Source organism: Geospiza fortis, unplaced genomic scaffold (assembly GCF_000277835.1).
Source record: "Geospiza fortis unplaced genomic scaffold, GeoFor_1.0 scaffold53, whole genome shotgun sequence".
Classification (NCBI taxonomy): domain Eukaryota; kingdom Metazoa; phylum Chordata; class Aves; order Passeriformes; family Thraupidae; genus Geospiza; species Geospiza fortis.
This window is the reverse complement of record NW_005054305.1, coordinates 9,364,668-9,385,469: the sequence shown is the minus strand read 5'-3', so window position 1 is coordinate 9,385,469 and position 20,802 is coordinate 9,364,668. Positions and strand designations below refer to the sequence as shown.

Sequence of the window (20,802 nt, the reverse complement as noted above, 5' to 3'; positions counted from 1 at the left end):
TATGCAAGACCAGATATTCTGTACATGACTAAAGTTGGGAGAACTTGAAGATATAGCAATTAATCTGCATTTAAGAAGAGTATTATTTGCCATGTTCACATCAGAAAAATATTACTGGAATGAGTACCAAGGCAAGTAAGTGTTAAGTCATTGTTTTAAGTATCCCTAGAAGCACTGTTTCAAGCCTGGACAAATAATTAAACATGGAAGCATGTATTAGACATGGGAGCAGAATTAGCATTTTAGGACTTGACTAATAAGGAATTATAATATATCACAATGTGCCTTCCAATTTCTGTATAAATAAAGTTGCAACGCCAAACAAAAATTTTATGGACAGCAAATAAGTCCAAAGAGATTGGAATAGTGTTTATAACTACTCTTTGAGAGGATAAATTGACCAAGTCATTAATTATGAATTCTTAATTGCACTCTATGTGTAACCCTTAAGCTCTGGAGTATCCTTTGTGTTGTGGGAACTGAAAGGGTTCCCATTAGGCAGGGTAATGGGAAGCCTGATAAACTCTGCTCACAGAGCAGGAAGGTATGCATGAGTACTTTCAGCATATTCTACATTCAGTAGATGGCAGTGGTATGCAGTAATGTATTAATTCCGGATTTTCTCTTGAGCAGACACTCTTGCCTCTGTGAATCCAAACTGTGTTGATTTTGGGTATTTATCTGAGGCTTCTTCTTCCCAGAAAATACTGAGATACTAAATAATTCTTCACTTGCTAGAGTAGAAAGTGACAGAAAATGAAAAAAACATTGCTAAGTTATTGTAATCTTTGTTACACAGCACTTGGAGGAATCTGGTAAGTTTTGAATTTCAACAGCAATATTACATCCAAAAAGGAATGCGTCTGTCTGGAGCATTGACTCATTTTCCATCTATGCTCAGTATGTACACATCAAAGTCTCAAAACAAAAGTATTCAGTAAGTGGGAACTGTGTGTGTTACTTAACAGGAGTAGTAACACAGACTTCTCGGAATACTGCACACAGATATTTTCCCTTGTCTAAAGGAATGAATTGCAGATCTAGTGGGGGAAAGCTGGGTATGTGAGTTGGGGTGGGGGTGTATGAACAAAAAAAATACTAAGTTAATTAAAAGTTATTGTAAAACTTTTAATTTCGGAAAACTGGAAGAAAAAGAACAAAACAAAAGCAGAAATGCAGTTTATGTAGTAGAAATTGCAGATGAGTAGTCTAAGAGAATTAAAATACAAGATTTAAGTAGATATTTTCTCACATGGCAGTTATTTCTAACACAAATGATATAAAATGCTTAATGATTTATGATTGATAATGATGGAAGGAGTTGTTCTTTTTTGCACAAAGGGTTTTTTTCCCTCTCTATGGGAGACTGCAGTAGGAAAAGTGTTAAATCTATTAGTCTGTGGACTGAGTTGTAATACAACCACAAATTCATCCTAAGGATTTTGAGTGCTCTTAAGGACCTTAGAATCAATTGGTGGTCCCTTAGTAGGGAATAAAAATGTCCCACTTTTTCAACAAAGTGCATACTCTGTTTCTCTGCTGTTTCAGACACTACATGAGGAATCAGGAAAACATTTCAATCGATACTGATATGTCTATTGTGTACAGAAAAAAAAAGTAAAATCATTCTAGTAACAATGGCATAGCAGCATAGAAAATATGGCATTTCCAGCCTAGGCAAAGCAGCTGGAAGCCCTCAGTTTTTCAGGTAAGGACTTTGTCCAGCCCTGAGCCCAGAAGTAAGTTTTGTGTGATCTGGTCACAGCCAAAGTGTAAAAATGAAAGGAGAAAATTAAGACCTTTTAATTGGCTGGGGTACTGAAGAAAGAAGTATATACTAATTAATTCAACCATGCTTAACATCAATTGCTGCTGAGGGCTGTGCTAGGAGCTGCTCTCCCAAGCGCTGTGAAACCTCAGTGTGGAAACTGCCCCAGACAGGGATTGGGATCCACTCCCTGTCACAGCTGCCCATTGTGGTGGCCACATGTTTCTGTCTACCTCTAGCTGTTAAACCCAGGTGAGAGCTCTAAGCACACACTTCATGCTCCATTTATTCACATGGTATTTTATCTGTGGTTCCCATGAATAACACCTATGTTTTACTCCTCACCTCACTGAATTCTTATCAAATGAACATTAACAATTTTTTTCTCCACTAGGATGCCTTATCCTTGGTCTTTGAACTGTCTTCTATTTTGGGTAAAACTTTTTAATCTTTTGTTAAACTGAGGCAGTACATCTATATCTAAAAGTTGTAGGAATAGTTATGTATGTAGATTAAATGCAAAGAAAGGATGTTTTGGGACATCAAGTTTTTCATTTTTTTTAAGCACTGTTTTTCTAGGGTTTCACTTATATTTGGGACAATCATGCTGAGGACAGTTTCATCCTGGCATTGCAATGCCATTCTATTCACTCATCTTCCCATCATATCACTTTACTTGGGTATTATTATCTTGTTCTGGTTGAATTCCATCTCTGTTGCTTCAATTCCTCTGGGAACTTAAAAAATTCTTTATGAATTTACATTTGAAAGATTTTTTTATAATTTTTATTACCAAACATTTTATGTTCTGTGCTAAGTAAACCATCTTGACATTGTTGAAAGTAGGCAAACCTCCTCCTAGTAGTGTTTCACCTCATATTGTTGCAGTGGGCAAGAGTTGCCATCTTTAGCCAAGTTGGAGAATTTGTAGAAAAGAAAAGCTCCATTCAAATAAATGTGACTTGTCTGTGTAAGTACTTGAGACAGTTTTGCTGACAGTGTTCCAATATTTTTGGGAGCATGATATTTCAACCATTGCAAGATTTATTTGTATACTATGAAGCAATATTGCCTTTGTATAAGTTGAAACTTTGGAGAGTCTTGTCCTTTAAAATGTCACATTTATTTAAAACTCTGCTAAAACCTACTGTGTTGTAAGCAGTTTCATGACTTGAAATGTTCTTTCTAAAAAACAAAACAAAACAAAAAACCAAAACCCACATGCTATTTTCATGTCAAAATGTTTTGGAAGCCTGCATCTGGATTTATAATAGAAGAGTCAGCTGCATCTTACTGCTGACAGTTTTCTTCTGCCATTTCACAGACAGAAACAAGAAAATGCACAACTGTAGTGGGTTTGCTCTAGCTGCATGCCAAACACTCATAAATGCCACTCTATCACTCCCCTATGCAACTGGACAGGGGAGAGAAAATATAATGAAGGTTCATGAGTTGAGATAAGGACCTGGAGAGATCGATCACCAAATACAGTTATGGGCAAAACAGACTAGAATTAGAGATACTAATTGAATTTGCTGCTTACAAAATCAGAGCAGGATAATGAGAAGTAATGTAAGACCTTATAAACACCTTCCCCCACCCCTCATTTCTTCTCAGCTCTACCTCCTCCCCCTCAGTGGCAGAGGGAGACAGGGAATGGATATTAGGTCTGTTTCTGCTGCTGTTCCAGCATGGTATCCCTCCCATGGGAGACAATTCTTCCTGAACTTCTCCAACTGGAGCCCATCCCAAGGGGAACAATCCTCCACAAACTGCTGCTATGTGGGCCACTATTTCATGGGGTGCCGTCCTTCAAGGACAGGCCGGCCCAGTGTGGGTCCCCATGGGGTCACAAGTTCTACCAGGAAACCTGCTCTAGCATGGGCTTCTCTCTCCACGGGTCAGCAGATCTTTGCCAGGACTCTGCTCCATCGTGGGCCTACCACAGGTTCACAGCTTCCTCTCAGGTATCCACCTACTCTGGTGTGGGGATCCTCCAGGGGCTGCAGGCAGATCTCTACATCTCCCTGGACTTCCATGGGCTGCAGGGGCATAGCTACCTCACCATGGTCTGCACCACCAGCTGCAGAGGAATCTCAGCTCAAGCACAATGGAGCGCCTTCTCCCCTTCCTCCTCCTTCTCCACTGACCTTGGTGTCTGCAGAGTTGTTCCTCTCAATGTTCTCAATCTGCTCTTCTCTGGTTGTTGTTACATCTGCACAATAACTTCTTTTTATTTTCTTCTTAAATATGTTATCACAAAGGTGTCACCACCATTTCTGATTGGCCCAGGCTTGACCAGTGGAGCACTTTTGCTGTTCGATTGACACTAATTCTCTGAATAAACTAAAAATATACAAAAGTTGTCTGTTGGCAGCATAAACAAATGGAGATCTTGAATTTTCTGCCTGAGGATGTGGAAGTTTTGTGTTCCAAGTCAACAAACTGTTGTGTGGAGTTGGCTTATTTCTGCGCTGCGATCACAGTTCTTTTTGTTTGTACTCCATTAAGACATGAATGTTCCTGGCACAATTATGGTGACATGATTCAGGAGACAGTGCAAACACAGGGTAAAAATCAGCATGTGCTGTCACAACTTTGCAGTCTGAACAGACAAAACACAGAGAAACTGAAGGCACAGAAAGGTGAGAAGACCATTGAAGGTGGAGCAACTATGTTTTAAGTTGCAAGCTGAGGACAAACCTGAGACCAGGCTGTAGTTTATTTAATCTCAGAGCTTTTTGTAATTTCACCCAAATTAGTGAAAAATTAAACATTCCTGTCAGCTGCTGAGTACTGAATAACAACTGAAAGAATAATCTTCTGGGGAATTAGCTTTACAACAGTGGTTAATCAACTTTGGAAAGTTTATAACAAAATTTGAGAGAGGGGAGCTGGATCAGGTGTTGCTTACTGATTCCTAGCTTGGACCTGGCTAACTCTCTCCATCATCACATTTATCCCAGCTGGGATAAAACTCAGGCAGATCTAGTAACCTCTTACCTAAAGCCATGAAATGTCCTAGCTTGATAGAACTAACAGTATGGATTGGTTTAGAACCAACTTTGCATTATACAGTTAACCATTCTATCTGTGAAGCAGAGCTGGAAAACCCTCAAAATTTGTCTTGTCCCTAGAGTCTACCATAAATATTTCTGCTATTTTGGACAGAAGAGCCAATAGCAAATCCATCTTAGCACCATTTAATAGTTGCCCATGGCCAGTGCTGTCTGTGGAAGGACAGGCAATATTTTGTCCTGGATGAGTAAATATCAAAGGATACATATCAAAGGATACACATTGAAGTCCTAATGTAGATAAGAAATAAATCCTAGAACTAATGTTATTTATGATTATAAACTGAGATTATGCCCAGAACAAACAGAGAGTCAATGGCTCAAGTGCCTTTTAACCCAGATGTACTCTGTGGTGAGCAGTGCAAACTTTGTAAGCCTGGGCACAAGAACGCCACAGTCTAAATATTCTCCCAGCTGATTAAAACCAATGTTACTATATCCCATAGGATATATACTGACTGTATTTTAATTGTTTGTGTAACATGGTCTTGAGGGAAGAGTGGATTGTGTAAGCTCTCTCCACTCAATATTTCCCATTTATGTGGGTTTTGCACGTAAAACATTTTATTTTTTCATTTTCCTGTTTCTTTTTTAGTTTTTCACAGTGTGCCTTTGAAGTGTTTTGATTTTAGCAATACTTTGCCGATCTATCTTATTATATTAATGCTTCTGCTTTTCTTTTGTGAAATTAGTATGTCAAAGGAATTTAACTTGCATTGTAAGGATATGAGCTTTTGTTGTGAAAATGGGCACCTTAATAGGTGATAGATAACACATAAAGTATGACTGGAGCAACTAAGAACTTTTTAGAAGCCAGAAAAAGCTAGTGCAGGGGCTTTTTCATGATGATTTTTTGCTGCTCTATGGAAGAGCTTGTCAGAAGTATGTATGGACTTGATGTCCTGCTTCTGGCTGCAGTGTCATCAGGAGTCAGTGACACATATTCTATTCAAAGATGTTCATTAGTTTGATTGAAATGCTAAGTCCTTTGAGACCTCTAACTCGCGGTTATGTACAGACAGAAGGGCTTGGCTATGCTGCTGGAAGAGGGGAGAAAATGACTGTGTTTGTGCTTGTGCTGGGCAATTCATAGTTCAGGGGGAGTTGCCTCTGCCATTAGAGCCAGAAGCGTTCCAGTAACCTGTGCTGCCTGTGATTGCCATACAAATGAGCTTAGGTTGTTTTTGTGCCGGGCTGGGCGCTCACTGATTGTGTTTCACCCAGCACATGCACTGTACTGTTAAGCAAAGGAGCCCTTGAAGGAAGCTGAAGCACGGCACATGGTGAAAAGCTGATTGCTGCCCGGAGGGACAGCAGCCGCAGCAGGGGAGCAGCAGGCACGCCGGCAGCGACACTCGGCTGCTTTTCAACACACAAGTGACCTAGATTTCCCTGTTGGGGCAGGCTGGTGTGAACCCTGGGCCACTGTGGATTACTCACAATGTGGAAAGCAGACTCTGCCCCTTGTCAGGCTTCCCAACACAGCTACAGCTGCAATTTCATACTTGCAGTGCACAGGTCCTTGACAGGGCATCAATCTGTCCTCCTGTTTCACCTTCTGGCCATTAAGAGGTGGGGTTTTGGCTGTATACAGGCTTTTCCTAAAGAATTTTATGGGGCAAATAGAGAATTTTATGGGGCAAAAAGCAGCTACTGTTCCCACAGGAAATTCTATGCACTTTGTAAGTATCTGTATCTACGTGCTCTTTGTCAGAGCAAGGATGGTCAGTTCCTACCCTACCCTAACACTACTACCAGGTAGTGATTATTCATCAGTACTTCCCCACTTGAGACATCTCATTCAAAACTCACACCAATTGTTTCCCTATTTTGCTTCTTTATGTTCCTAATTCTGTACAATCTTAAACTACCTGACATTTCTTATCAGTAAAATTCTAAGTTTATTGGAGAAGGGGTAGCATTTTTTCTGCAATGAGATAAGAAATTAGTTAAAACTGATATATTTAAGGAATCTTAAGTAAAGTAGGTTTCCTAACCTTGGCGAGTTGCAGTAAGATTTGGGCATTTTATCTTAAAATCCCAGCCTAAAAATACACCCATGTGACCTCTGAGAAACTGCCTAAAGCCAGTGGTAAGAATTTATCTTGGCAGATAACCAACATCTTCCTATAGTATGAAAGGAAGCTAGCTCTCTTCTGAGCTAAATGTTAACTCAGATTGGGAATTGAAAAAAAAAAATTAGGAGAGTAGAAAGATTTAAAATTACTTTAGATATAAGGAAATACTTTTAGTGAATAAATGTGTTTAACTGCAGGTCCCAATCCTGCAAGTTAGCAATGTTCCTTGTCTTACTGCCAGGGGAGGTTCTTTGAATTTGACATAACAGGCAGCTTGTTACTGTCTCCAGTAATAACTGCAGGTACCCAAAAATATTGATATAGTTTTTTCAGTGGAAAATTCATGAGACTAGGGGGAGTTGTACTGGTTCTGAAGGTACTTACTCGCATCAAATGTTTCTGCTGTCAGCCAGAGGCAGCATCCCATTGAAAAGAAGAGGAAAAGAAAGAAAAAGGAAGTTTATCTTTTTGTGTTATTTCCATTTTCTGTTCTTTGTGATTCTTTTGTGTGTTCTACTAGAGGCTTCTACTCTCTTGTACTTTCTGGGAAAAAAATGCCATAAATAGAAAGGGAATATTTTAAAATTCACAGCACTTTTCGCAAGAGAGGAGGACCATTTTTTTACTAATATTGCAGTGAAAATGTGCATGGCCCATGTCTATTTTAGGTGATTTGTAGGAGAATTTTCTCTTCAAGCACTTGTTATTTCAAAATCGAAAAAGTAATATTTAGTTTGTATTTCTCTAAGTATTGTACATAATTTCTTCAGGTACTTACATACTTGTAAGTGTGATAATTTATATTTATATTATTTGCAATCTTTCTGTGCTTACAGCCCCACTCAGACCTAAGATGGGCAGAAATCAGTGTCAGAAAATGATTGTGTGTCATAGGATGACCACTTAGTATTCATCTGGGAATTACCTGAAATACTTCACAATGTTGTTTACATGCCCACACCCCTACAACTATGAAAATTAATAGTATAGTTAATTTGGGAATCTATTTGGTCTCTGTACATCAGACATCTTGGCATATTATGCTTTCAGAGCTTTTATTGTAATTCCTAGGCTACATAAATATAATTTTTTTTCTTCTCTCCTCAGAAATTTTTCCAAGAGATTCCAGTCTAAAAGACAAGTTCATAAAACATTTTACAGGTAAGGCACCTGCTTGTGATTTCCCACATGTGCATATTCTATGTAGCTACAAATGTCACACCACTAATTTTTTTGAGGCTCAACATTTCTGAGGCTATCATTTCTGAAGTTAAATATGCATATTTTAGAAATAGAAATTTTTGAAGAATTCTAGTTTCATTGAATAATCAACCGAACTATCTGGTCTAAAATAACTTTCAAATTGTGGTAAGTTAAAACATTATTTAAAAGTCATTGTTTAACTTTTATTCTCTTATTGTGCTTTCCATATTTATTTTCACATTCACTAATTTTAGAACTTCTCATTGGACTGCACATATTCTTAAGAAACAGTCCTTTGTGGCCAAGTAAATTTTTACCAAATCAGGGAAGATTTTTTGCATCTGTCTCATGATGTCTATGTGCGGATACTTAGAAACAGATAGAACAAGGAAGAATTAAATTAATGTAAATGAAATATAAAAGATAACTTGCTGTTTCAAGTATGAAAGTCTATGATGATTACAACCAAGTACTTGAAAACTGAGGTGGAGTTGTATAATGCATTTAACTTTGGGACTGTATTGTAACTACTGAGAAAAATATAATACCCTCTGAATATATGCAACATGAGTTGCCAATGACACAGTGTTTGCGCTGGTTCTTTGCTCTCCAATTCCAGACTTCTGTAACTCAGAAAAGTGAAGGTCTCAGAGTGTGATACTGCAAATCTCGTAGTGATTTTCAGGTTTTTTTTAACTATTGAAACTAAAAGCTAGAGAAATAGTTGGACATTGGAGCATGAAAAAGAGAATTGGAAATAATTATGCATTTCCTCAATGCTGGAAATTTCAGGCAGGGCTTGACAAGAAAGGAAGGTATTTGTTGTTTCTTTTGCATGGGGGAAGTGTATTCCAAGCCTTGGGATAAGCACAACTTTAAGGATCTTTCTGCCAATGGCTCCCTCCAACCCAACAGAATCTACAGGAAATGTGCCAGAGCCAGCTGGCCCTTCACCCTTGCAGTAAACGAGAGTAATTGTGAACCTGATCATTTTCAGCCCATATGAGAAAGAAATTAACATAAAGCTTCAAACTGTGCTATGCCATGTGACAGACGGACACTGAATATTCCTCTCCCGGGAAGAACAGACTAGAGAGATTTGTTTATGTTAGTACTTAATCCATTTCCTTTTCATTTTTAGCTTTGGAAACTCCTCAGCTACCATAAAAAGCTCAACATAAGAATCTGGGGAAACTAAGTAATGAATACAGATTGAGTTTCATTACTCAAAACCAAGGAAAAACAACCATGAGTTTTACAGAAGTTATTGTGAGAGTGGTAAATCATAGAAGAGAAAAAGAGAAAAGAAATAGTTGAAGTCCTGTCTTTGGACCCATTCATTAAATTAATAGTCCTTTTCTGCATCAATTTAATTTAATTGCCATCAAAATTGCTAAAATTCCTTGAGTAGGATTAGTTGGAATGAATGAGGAAAGCAGGATCATTCCAAAATACTGAAAGTGTATTTGTTGGCTAAGAATTTCTGCCTACAGTTAGTTTCTTTCTTTCCTTTTCTTTCTTTTCTATCTATCTATCTATCTATCTATCTATCTATCTATCTATCTATCTATCTATCTATCTATCTATCTATCTATCTATCTATCTATCTATCTATCTCTTTTTCTCCCTGATTCTCTCTCTCTCTCTTTTCCTCTCTTTCTTTCACTCTTTTTTAAAATATATTTTAAGATCTTCAGTGGTGGAGTTTTTTGCCTGTTGTTGTTTTATACTTTATTTTATTTTTCATAGTTTCACTAGATCCTGTAATCCATAGGCATTTTCTTAAAATACAGTGGAACTTTGCTTTTTTAAAATTCTTTTCCAATCATAATATTCTAGCAGCCTTCATTAATTAAACTGTTTGATTACAGTCCTTACTAGTTCAGAATTAGGACATCCTAAACTAATGAAGTTGAAAAAAAAAAAGAGAGAAGCTGAAATCAATATTATCTTTATAGTACATTATCTTTACAGTTTCAGGGTTAAGAAAATTACTGCACACTTCTCATATGCCAGGAATGATAGACACATTTTGAAGCCAAATAAGAACCATATGTAACAGTCCTTGACTATAGGAAAAATCATAAATAATCTTGTGAGTCATAAAGTAATCTATCAATTTAGCTTGGAAAGCCAGCTGACATAGAGTGTTTTGTAAGGCACAATAAAATTAACAGCCTATTTTTGATGACAGGGAAGAGAGCTAGAAAACCATATACTATCTGAAGGGACATGGAATTTATTTAGTGATAAAAGCCAGTGTTGTCTCCATATATGCTGGATAATTTCAAATTACATACTTTTCCTTGAGCCTAATTCCTCACTCAGATAAAAAAAATGGCAACAATATTCCAGTTCAGACTTGCAAAGGCTGCTCTTCCAGTTTGTTGAAAAGCTTATTTGTGGCTGAAAAAATCTACTGAAATTCATCTACTACTGTAAAATAAATCTAATCTTCAAGTATGTTCACTGTCATAGAGAGGAATCCTCTCTGGAGCTCATGCTGGTTTGGCTTCACTATCCAGAGAGAATTAGCTTGATGTATTTTACCAGGCCCATAAACCATCTTTCAAGTTATGAAACAAGTATTTTTTTCCCCAGAAATGCCTCTTGATTTCCTCTGAAGGGAAAGTTGGTCAACAAAGTCTGCTTCATGTGAATCATTTTGTAACATTGCTTGAAGCAAGCTATTCTTATTCAGGATTCCTACTTGCACTAAATTTACATTTCAATTTAGCCTTATTCACTTAACGTCAGTTTATGTCAATGTTTTCTGTCCAAACCACAGGATACTCATCCCCAGCTGTCAGTGACAGTCTTGCTAAGCAGGTTACAGGATGCAAATATTACATTTTTGCTCTCCTTTTCAACTTGAATGTCAGCAGTAATACTTTCTGGGGCCATCAGCAATTTTGGAAGGGGTCTTTGGCAACTTGTTACAGTTAAACCATGTTTTATAGAAAAATAGACCCATAGAATGGTTTGGGTTGTAAGGAACCTTAAAGCTCATCTAGTTCCAACTCCCTGGCTATAAGCAGGGACACTTTTTAAATCAAATATTAATGTAAACAGATGGCACTGTATATCCAAAGAAGAGAGCAGCACACTATATCCTGGAAATGGAGGGATTTGTCTTGCCAAAGATGAAACATATCCTGAATTCTTCACATTGTATGCTTTTTACTAGGATTATTTTAACAGGAGATCAGGTTCCTAGATGCTATTCAGCTGTCATTTTTTTCCCCTCAACACCTACACTGTATATTAAGAATTTTATAAACCATCTATGTGCAAATTAAAAGCATTAGTACATGAAAGTACTTCATCTTTCCAGGGGTTAGAAACTCATATTTGCTTAGAATGTTGCTTTTATTTATATTTACAAATACTATCCTCAGTCCAGGTGCATTATTCCTTCTACATTAGACTACAGACAACTATTGAACAAACTAAATAAGACTGTAATTGTCATTCTACTTTTCACCATATAAGAAATTTTACTGCTAATTTTGAATTACTGGAATTTCAAGGCTAAACCAGCCAGTCATTTTAATGTGTCATTTTTCTGGCTTTTATATCATGAGCATAAAGGCACAGCAAAAGAATTTCTTTGTGTTATTTCACTAACATTATTATACTTCTGTTGCATCATAATTGTTTAAGATATAGTAAAAGACTAATTCAGTTTTAGCCAAGAAAAAAATGAAATTAATGCTATGTGTTGCTGTCATCCATTGAAGCTGCAGAGCAGTGACACTGAGAGCTTGCTGTTAACTGCTCCTTACTTTCAAACAGGGCCAGTCACATTTTCCTCAGAGTGTAGCAAGCACTTTCATCGACTGTATCACAACACAAGGGACTGCTCAACACCAACCTGTAAGTAGCAAAGTGCTTTTTAATGCTAGCTGTGATAATTTCTTGAAAGCAACACACTTTATCTATTAAGTGTTTGATGTCCTGGTCTTTTTAACAGTTACTCTTTAGCACTACATTAAAACACATACCCAAGGTCTTCTAATATATAACGATTTTCTGTTAATGCTCTCGCTGTCAGCTGAACATCATGGAGTTCCTTCATGCTGAAATAAATGAAACCAAAACTACACTGAAAAAAATCAGTAGGGCATGCTTATGCAGAGGGCAGATATTCCCCTTCTTGCTCTCTTTAGCTTTCCTTGTGTGAGATAAAATCTGAACCATCCTTCTACCTTCTATTAATGCTTAATAGTAGAGTTATATCTTTGGGGATTAGTATATTTCAGCTTGTGAGTATAATTTTCTATTATATGCCCATTGTTAAACAACATAAAATAATTTGATTCATCATTCTCTTATTGATACTTTCAGTTCTCATCAAGCAACCTTCTTCTCTGAGACTGCAGAAGCTTTGCTTTTAACTTCTGCTTCACAGCCTGAATATAGTTTTGTCAGACACTGAAAAATAGAAGTGTTCTTGGATAAAATGGATAAAAAGCAAACAAAAACCCCAAACCAAAATAGAAATTCCTTAAACAGAACTTACTTCAGCATTCTCTAGTGCAATGGACAATTCAATTAAAGTCAGTGGAAAAGAAGCAGTGTGTTTTAATTAGAGAAGGTGAATCTCATTAGGGATGTGTAAGCACAAACTGTGGGCAAAGTTTGCTGCTTTGGAAGGTTTTCAGGATTTAACATGAAAAAGCAATGGCGCTTTCTGGCTGCATCATTTAGAAGCACTGTTTGTGAGCAGCTGAGGTGCTCTCTCACTATAGCTCAGCACATCAGAGGATTTAGTGTTTGAAAGGAGATGGAGCAGCCCTCCTCTCCATTTGCCTTTATGCTTATTAGAAGATGGAGTGTAGGAATCCATGGCTGATCCTCAAAAGTTACACATACAGCTTTCTAAACAGACACAGGAGTAGGCAAGGCATGTTTCTATTACATGCTGTGCAACAAAAATACCACGTTGCATGTTGTATGCCTTGACACATGGATCCAGAGCATGTGAATATTATTTGGACTCTTATGTATCGCCCAAGTGTTTAACTTTATTTCTCCAGAAAAAGAGTAATATTATTTTTCTTCTAATTAAATAGCTTTTCTTAAAGTTAAAAACAAGACTGTGATGTTGAATGATATAAACAACTTATGTTTTAGTTCAACTATCAAAGCAAACTGTAAAAAAAAGGATGATTTAAACCACAGCAGAGTTTTTGTTCCCCTTTGCATCAAGCAAATCCAAAGCAGACAATGAGTTACATTCACCTGAAATGTTCTGTTCTAAAAAGGAGAGATAAATCTTCAAATTTGTCTCAGGCTGGTCATAGCCAAGATCTTTCCTTGTGCCTTTAGAGGGGTTTGAGGCGTCAGGGACACCTTAGTCATCATCTGAGGATGAGTTATTTCCTCTCCTTCTGACATGGTTATAATTGTACAAATATTTTCTGAGGAACTGAAACCCGGATAGCAATAACTTTCTTGCTGTTTGGCACAATTTATATTAAGTTTTATTAAAATACTTATCAAGCAAGAGAAACACCTGTGTATTTCTTGTTAGCAAATACCCAAAAGGTTGAACCAAGTGGTTGTTTGAACCAAGGGCACACAACAGGGGGATTGGAAGTGGGAGGTTAGTATCTTTAGTCTGATGATTAGGAGATGTACTTAAATGTGAAAAATATGGAATTAAATCAATATTAATAAGAAATGGAACAATAAAATATTTGAAACAGCCTGACTTCTGACTATATTATAGTGATAGTTACAATAGCCTCCAAGTTAATGAGTTAAATTCCTGGTCTTCCACATCCCAGTAGAAAACTTCCTGGTAGAAATATAATTTCTTTAATCACTTGCAGTTTTCCTCTAGAGCACTGATTATGCTAAGGTACAATCTAATATTGTATCTTGCACACATAATTTCATGAATTTCCCATCAGATAACAGTTTCACTGTGTAGAGTGTCTGAAATTCAAGTAGAAAGTTTACATTTAATTTTATGCAGTTTTTTGAGGGTATCTGGCAACTGAGATTCACTATTGCTGTGGGTAATTCTGTTTTATAGATTACAAAAGGTGTGCAAGATTGCTAACGAGATTAGCAATGAGCCCTTTGTGTACACAGTCCTAGGATGTTTGCTATGTAAGTATCCTTTTCCCCACTCATTTTCTTATTTGTTGAATGGTCTACTGGTTTACTTCACACTTATACCTTGCTATCAGGTGTGCATAAAAAAATGTGGTGTTATCAGAGTGTATCAACGTTCAGCTTTGGCATTGCAGAACTGACTGACTCCTCCTGGAAATATGTAGAAGCACAAATACCTCTGGCAAGTTCCAGTGTAATTTCCTACAAGTCACTTGTGGCACTGCAGTCCATAGTTATTCATGGGTGGCCTATTACTGTTCAAAATTTCAAGAGGGAGTCTGCTTGGTGAAAGAAAATGCCCAAGGACATAATCAGTACATTTTTTCCAGGCCATTCTGCAGAGGAATTTGTTGTTAATCCACGGAAGAAACAGAATGTCTTGGTCTCAGGTCTACCAATGCAATCTTCATAGATCACCTGTCACTTAATTAATTTCTGAGACCACTTTTCATTCCCATATTGTCTTCTGAGAATTTCTGAAAGGTTAATAACCACTTCATGGTGATGGAAGGAAACTGAACATAAAGATGTGGAAAGCTAAAGCTAAGTAGTCTGAGGAAGAAACCAGTCCATTCTTGTTTATGAGTAGCATGTCAAATGTTAATTACACAGGATTGTCACTGATAAAAGTAACATCTCCAAGTGAGCTGTTTTCTGCTGTTGTTTGAATAATAATAAGATGGTTATATTTTCAAAGATTAATTCTAAATACACACACTGGTTGTTGTTATTAACCACTAAAATGTATAAGTTCAGTGAATTTTATTTATTTAAATTTCTTTAAAGATGGTTTCCTTTCACCACCTGCTCCTGACAAATGCTGCAAGCTTGGAGCTTGGGGGAGTTGTGTATGTCACTTCTTCCTGCATCAAGACTTCAATTCATACTAATCAAGAATAAGAAAAGAAGAGTAGGATATGAGTCAGTTTTAGCTGATTTGATTTCTCAGTGGAGGTGGGATTCATTTTGGTGGCTGTGCTTTAAAGAATATGGCAATATTTCAGTTCTGAGAAGAAATGACATAATTTCTTTCTCTTCCTTTCTTAACATTTTTCAGTCTCTTTGGCCTCTTGATTTCCAGGTGTTGCAGATGGTTTTGAATATAGCAAGGACAGCAAACTAGAGACTGACTAGGCATCTCATTACTTTGCCTGTATCTCCTTTTCATGACTCAAGGCAGGAATCCTTTCCTGAATGCCCTCTTAAAAAAAAATGGAGGGGGGTGTACTTAAATTCCTATTTGTTTTTTAGTATCCTCTTTTAAATCTCAGCTTGTTCAAACATCCCACCGCTCACTTTCTGCAGTTTTACCTTTTCAGTCTCTGTTTTTCCTTTACCTGTATCAATTTACATCTCTGGATTCATGTATCAGGGCTTTCAGAGAGATTTCTGGTGTTCTAAATTTTTTTTCTTTTTTTTTTTAAGAGAGTGAGTCAAAGATCTGCCTACATATCCACAGTACAGAAGCATCTATCTCATCCTATTTCCATCTTTAAAACACAAAAGGATCAAAAGTTGCTATGATTTGCAAAGCCAGGTGTTTTAATTTGCCTGCCAAAAATACATTCAAAGACATGAAAAATAGGGAAGAAATGTTTTAAATGGTAAGGATTGCTAGCAGCTCATGTGCACTGCATTTGCTTTAAGTTTGATCTAGGCTGGCTTTCTCTCTACTTTGTTGAAAACAGAGAAAATATTATAGGAAAAAGTATAGCCATGGTCTGAGTGTTTCCCAAATGTCTCTGTGCTCCCTCAGCCCCCATTCCTCCACTAAGTACAGCGGATAGTTTCCATCACAAGTAAGACATCCTCTGATCTTCATGTTTACTCATATCCACTGATTCTTGGAATGGAAACATTTTCTTGAGAAGGGTGAAGAGTGGCAGGAGTTACTCTCTCTTCACTGTTAGTAGAGAGTGCAACAAAGGAGTTACATACGTTCATCCCTCAAAAACATTGCATTTCTGATTGCTTCTGCTGCATCTTTCGGCACAAGGGATCTGTTTTCCTCACCACCCTCACACTAGCATAGAGAGGACATGGCCATAGATCCTGTTGTGTGCAAGAAAATTTGTCTTCACTTCAACATCTGACAGATCTTGAGGATTCTTGGTTGCCTTGAAGAAGGAGACTCTCTCACTTGAAGAACTGACAGCTATTTTCCTGCCAGTACTAAAATAGGCTACCTTTTCCTCATTAAAAAAGAACTGCGATGCTATTATGCAAATATTTTCCTTCCTCATCTGTAAATATCCGGCTATACGGAAAAGACGTGGTCTTTTCCTCCTCGAAATGAGCTTTTGCTTGAGGAAAGCCAATCGTCTGCCCGCGGCCCAGCCACTGGGGCGGCTCCGGGCCCGGGATACCGGGCACACGCTGCCCTTACAGCCCTTAGAAGTTTGGGTGGGTTCGTTTTCAGTTCCTGAGTCAGATCCCTGCAAATGGAAGTAAAGCATTTAATGAAACCTAGAATGCAGAACTGCACGTGGCTGTGTGCATGGGGAGCTTCCCTGCAAGGTGCAGCAGCGCAGACTTCTGTGTGTTAAACCTCTTGGCGCTGATCCTGAGGATTTGCCCCGGCAAAACTCATTAGTGTTCACAGGAGGGCAAGACCCACTGGCATTTGAAGTTAATCTTATGATTTATGCAATCCACAGGAAACTGTGGTTTATGAACAGAATTTTGCTTAGCAGTCTTCTCTGTTTTTAAACTAGTTATATAAATGCCATGTCCTTTTCTCTTGCAGACTTTCTACCAAGGAGAGAATTCTGATTTGCCAAGAAAGTGCCTTGAAATCTTCAAAAATGGAGAAGACATCTTTTATCTTTTTGATTTACAATGTTTTGTTACTAGATGCATTTTATTTTCATATATTTGTCCGACATTCCATATTTGTGTGAAACATTATTTTATTTTGTAAATTTGTTGCCTATAGTTCAGACAAGCCAATTATTTAAATACGTTGTATATGAAGAATACTAATGATGTACTGATTAAATGTTATAACCGTATGCAGGGAGTTGGTAAAATTTTGCTGTTTCTCTTGTTCCGTTGTATTGACATCGTTCTGCTCAGGCTCTTACTCTCATTATTTGCACTAACTTGAAATGCAGAAGTCTGTGTAACTGAAATCTGAATAAGCTGTAAGTGGGGAAGTTTTACTTGCCATGGAAGATATTTTATATTATGAAGCTTTGTTAATATATACATATATATTATTGTGCATCAGAAAAAAATTTGCTCAGAAACGCACCTTGCTTTCCGGAACATTTGTATGATTATTCTGGATTTTCATCAGTTACATTTGTACTGGCACTTATGGAAAGAGTTGCAAATAATGTAAATATAAAGACTGGAAAACTGCAATGCAGTTTTGGTGGAATAAAGAACATAAAAATAAACAATTTTACAGGAGGGGTTATTTAAGTATATTAAGAGGTCACTTATTTAATATATATATTTAATCTACTGGTGAACTTGAAATAATCCTCCACTGAGAACTTCAAACTTGTGGGTTTAGTATATTACAGCATTTCATTTTCATGAGGTAAATTTTTTTCAGCCATTTATTCTTCAGTTGAATAAGGTGTGAACAAAAATGCATCATGTATCTAGTGTGAACAACAGAAAATATTCTCAAGTATGCAAAGAGGGTAATAAAAAAGTCTAACAGGAGACAAAATACTTTAAAGTATAATACCACAAATCCAGGGGGTATAATGAATGAATTTTGCTGATGATACATCAGTCTTAAATATTTGGGAAGACTCCAGGGCACAACTGCGACATATTTTCTATTTAAAATCTAATCGTATTGGTCACATTTGCTATCCATTTGCTATCTTATGTCTTTTATTGCAAGCTCATGTGATTGTTTTACAAGAACCTAGTATCCAGTGGGGGTTTTACAGTTAGATCCAGAGTAACTGACAACACATATTGATTACTATGCTCAAATCACAATTCTTGAAATTAATTGACCATTCAAGATGATCCCTTCAGATTAAATATTATATCTACCTTTCCCCTCACTGTGGGCTTCAAGAGCCCGTTTGCTTCTATGCCCAGCACTTTTCCCACTACAGAATGGTAAGAAAACTTTGCCCTGGGATTTCTCACCAAATAGCAAAATGTTGCCTTGTTATCCAAAGGGGTTTTCTTCCTTATTTTGATATGTTCAGTGTATTACCACACCAAAGCTATGCAGTGTCCTGTGATGCTCTAAGCAGTCCAACCCACAACTTTTAGAGATACTTCATCTATAGTCCCAGCTAGGATGGTGTCCTGTCCTCTTTGTGATTAACTGGATTGGTTTTCTAACTTTCTGCAATCATATTCTTTTGGTAAGAGCAAAGCTTTCAAGTCTCCTTCTAATCCATCTTGAAAGCAATACTCATACTGAAAATGCCAGTGGTTTGAATGGTGAGAAGGATATCTTTGGATCACTGTGGGTAACATACTTCATAGAAGGATTATTGGCCAAAACACTTCAGTGGAGGACAAAGGATGAGGCTCAGAACAGGCAATCAGACTCCAAGAAAAGCATTTGTCTTTAGTCCCATTTTGATTTTTCCACTCTGGTTTGCTAGCTTCTCAGACTAAAAAAGGTTTCTCCTTTCCTTCCTCAAGGAACAGAAAAGAATTCAAGTATTTGTGGGTTTTTTTCTGAAAATTACTTCTTTGTGATATCTAAATTTCAATGAGAGGACCTAATTGGGGTTAATTAATAAATTTTTTGAGTTCAAATCCAATGTGCTAAATCAAGAGCTTCACCTTTGAAAAAATAAAGAAATCTTCCTTCTATTGAGTTGAAAAGTGATCAAGTCCCTATCTTAGAGAAGACCCACAGATGTTACAAAGATGCAAAACAGAGATTAGTATGACAAGTTAAAATATTTATGAGGGAAAAAAAGAAATCATGAAATGATTAAAGGAATAAAACCCTGTAGTTCTTCTTTCCCAGAAGTCAAATGGCTTAGATTTATTATTTTTTTCTGGAAACAAATTATTCTTTGAGGCATTTGTGGCATGGATCCCTTCTTTCTGTTTGGCCCCTTTTTGATGCTCAGCATGTTCTAAGTAGCTGGAAATACACCAAACTTTTTCAAACTACCCGTCTGCACGTTTGTTTGTCACTGTACTCCATGACGATTTTTAGATGCAGGGATGCTAAAGTTAGTAGCAGAAAAACCATGAAGTAGCATAAGACAGTCACTTTCCTGTTTAACCTGAAACATAAGTTGTAAGATCTGCTAATGGTCCTACATTTTAAGAATCAAGTCCAGAGGATAGTTTTTGGAAACACAGTAAAGAAGCAAATGCCATAGAAGCCGAGAGATGATACACTCAAGTAAATTACAGTTTTGTCATGTTTTCACATGACTGTTTTCTCTTCCAGGTTTTCTTTCATTTTTTCTCATGAAATTAAAGAAAAAAAATATTTTGGCTTCAGAAATAATTCTGATTATGGCTTTTCCCATTACGGTGTTGTCCTTGCATGCTCCAAATTTTTGTCTAATTTTTATCCTGGAGGAGAATATTGGATAGAGACAGAGCCAGCATCTACAGTAATGCCTCAACCCAATTTTTCACTCTGCTAAACTGTTCACCTTTTTCAAACAACTTCATTGCTCCAGACTTCTGAATTACTAAAGAAAACCACTGTCAGCAAATACTGCTGTTGGTGTGACATATTGTAGAGAGAAGGCCAACAGCATAAGGCCAACAGCAATTTAACCTGGATCTATGTCAATGGAGACTACAACCCAAAGTTCAATTTTTTTGTTTTCATTGCTGAGACCATCTTAATTTTTTATCACAACACTGTAAAAGTTTTCCTAGTCTGTGCTTTGAGTACTATTCAAATGCAGGACAGAGACCGTATTCTCATCTCAGAGAGGTTAAAGCCACAGAGTAAAACAGTGTGAGGAAAGTGTACATGAAAACAAGGAACTTTTCTTGATTGGTGAGGTGGAAAATTACTCCATTGTCAGCTGCCTAAATCACTTGGAGATTTGACAGAAGAGGGCAAGACAGCCAAGCGGAGTTTTATAAGGAACTCTTCCTGTGATGAGGGTTCTCATTGTGGAGATGCTTTTCTAAAAAAAATTAGAATAACCCAATGTTGCACATAGGAGCCCACATAGAAAATAAGTGATGGTATGAACACCTTGTAGGTGTTAGAAACTGAAATTTTAGCATGGAATAAGGCATTAGTTTTAAAAAGAAAATTATACCATGGAAGACACCAAAAATGAGAATAAGCAAAAATGTGGAAAAGTTTAACTGCAAGATTCACCTTGGACACATGCACCAGTCACCTGCTGTGAAGACCAGCAAAAGTGTTGGGAGAGTAACTGAGATGTAAAACAGCAAAATGAATATATGTTCAGATCATATTTAAAATACTTTATTAATGGCTATATTAGTTTTCAGCAGCAGGAGGAAATGGGCAAAGTTGAGACATTAGATAGATAAATCCTCTAGGCATAGGAGATGTAGAAATCCTAATTATTTCAACGTGACCAAAGAAACCAGCATCTCACAGACA

The 20,802-nt window shown here is 37.1% G+C and overlaps 1 long non-coding RNA gene across 1 annotated transcript; it reads left to right on the top strand.

Annotated features, from left to right (window-relative positions):
• The first annotated feature begins 8,032 nt into the window (after positions 1–8,032).
• Positions 8,033–17,653, top strand: LOC115949540. Its single transcript, XR_004082988.1, has 3 exons — positions 8,033–8,084; positions 11,922–12,002; positions 16,999–17,653. It is a non-coding gene; the product is annotated as an uncharacterized LOC115949540 (long non-coding RNA).
• Positions 17,654–20,802: the final 3,149 nt, after the last annotated feature.